Consider the following 2355-nt stretch of genomic DNA (forward strand, 5'->3'; position numbering starts at 1 on the left):
TTTTATTTATATAGCGCCAAATCATGAAACATGTAATCTCAAGGCACTTTACAAAATCAAGTTCAATCATATTATACAGATTTGGTCAGATTATACAGATTGGTCAATATTTCCTTATTTATTTCCTATATAAGGAAACCAGTTGATTGCATCAAAGTCCCGACAAGCAGCATTCACTCCTGGGGAACCGTAGAGCCACAGGGAGAGTCGTCTGCATTGTACATGGCTTTGCTGCAATCCCTCATACTGAGCAAGCATGAAGCGACAGTGGGAAGAAAAACTCCCCATTAACGGGAAGGAAAACCTCCGGCAGAACCGGGCTCAGTATGAACGGTCATCTGCCTCGACCGACTGGGGTTACAGAAGACAGAGCAGAGACACAACAAGAGAGACAAAAAAGCACAGAAGCACACATTGATCTAGTAATCCGTTCTACATTAGATGGTAGTAGCGGGTGAGCCGTCTTCTTTGGATGATGTCACAGTTAACAGAACGCCAGACCAGGTGTACCTACTATGAAGAAAAAGAGAGAGAGCAAAAAGTTAAAAGCTGAAATGACGACAGTCATTTCAATGTAATACAATGCAAAACTGGAGAACAGTAGACTGAAGAACAGTAGAAATCAGTAGAGTGAGAAAATTAGACCCTGATGTCCTCCAGCAGCCTAGGCCTATCACAGCACAACTATAGAGATAGCTCAGGGTAACATGAGCCACTTTAACTATAAGCTTTGTCAAAAAGGAAAGTTTTAAGATTAGTCTTAAAAATAGATAGGGTGTCTGCCTCACGGACCAAAACTGGGAGTTGGTTCCACAGGAGAGGAGCCTGATAGCTAAAGGATCTGCCTCCCATTCTACTTTTAGAGACTCTAGGAACCACCAGCAGACCTGCAGTCTGAGAGCGAAGTGCTCTGTTAGGAACATACGGGGTAATCAGAGCTCTGATATATGATGGAGCTTGATTATTAAGGGCTTTATACGTTAAAAGGAGAATTTTAAATTCTTTTTCTTGATTTAACAGGAAGCCAATGAAGGGAAGCTAAAATTGGAGAAATATGATCCCTCTTGTTGATTTTAATCAGAACTCTTGCCGCAGCATTTTGGATCAGCTGAAGACTTCGAACTGCATTTTGTGGACTTCCTGATGGTAAATAATTACAATAGTTGAGCCTTGAAGTAACAAATGCATGGACTAGTTTTTCAGCATCACCCCTGGACAGAATGTTTCTAATTTTGCCGATATTCCTGAGGTGAAAAAAGGAAACTCTGGAAACCTGTTTAATATGGGATTTAAATGACATGTCTTGGTCGAAAACAACACCAAGATTTTTAACTTTATTAAGTGATTGATTAAGAACTTTATTTTTTGAAGACTCTGGCCCAAAGATTACAACTTCTGTCTTGTCAGAATTTAAATGCAGGAAATTTAAAGTCATCCAGCTTTTGATGTCATCAAGACATGACTGCAGTCGAAGTAACTGATTGGATTCATCAGGATTTATCGATAAATATAGCTGAGTGTCATCAGGATAACAGTGGAAATTAATCCCATGCTGTCTGATAATTTTGCCAATCGGAAGCATATATATAGTAAATAGAATTGGTCCAAGGACTGAACCCTGTGGTACTCCACAGTTTGAAGAAGATTTATTATTAACATGAGCAAACTGGAATCTGTCCGACAGATAAGATTTAAACCAGCCTAATGCTTTTCCCTTAATCCCTACAGTATGCTCAAGTCTTTGTAGGAGAATATTGTGATCAACTGTATCAAATGCAGCACTGAGATCTAACAGGACAAGTATAGACACAAGTCCATTATCTGAGGCCATGAGAATATCATTGGTGACCTTCACCAGAGCTGTTTCAGTGCTATGATGAGCTCTAAATCCTGACTGAAACTCCTCAAGTAGGTCATTACTTTGTAAATGTTCACATAGTTGATTAGCAACTACTTTCTCAAGAATTTTAGATAAGAAAAGAAGATTAGATATAGGTCTGTAATTTACTAACTCATCTTGATCAAGAGATGGTTTTTTAAGTAAAGGTTTAATAACAGCTACTTTAAAAGCCTGTGGTACATATCCATTTACCAAGGATAGATAATCATGTCTAAAATAGGACCACTGATCGGAGGGAATACCTCCTTAAACAACTTGGTTGGGATTGGGTCTAACATACAGGTAGAAGGTTTAGATGAAGCTAAAATTTTAGATAGCTCAGAAAGCTCTACTGCTTTTAAACAGTTCAGACACTGCGCAGGTTCTAAGGATTCCTCCAATGCTGCCTCACTTACTGAGGACGAGGTAATCATGTTTGGGAGGATGCCAATTATTTTATTTTTAATGGAATCAAT

This window comes from Fundulus heteroclitus, unplaced genomic scaffold (assembly GCF_011125445.2).
Source record: "Fundulus heteroclitus isolate FHET01 unplaced genomic scaffold, MU-UCD_Fhet_4.1 scaffold_792, whole genome shotgun sequence".
Classification (NCBI taxonomy): domain Eukaryota; kingdom Metazoa; phylum Chordata; class Actinopteri; order Cyprinodontiformes; family Fundulidae; genus Fundulus; species Fundulus heteroclitus.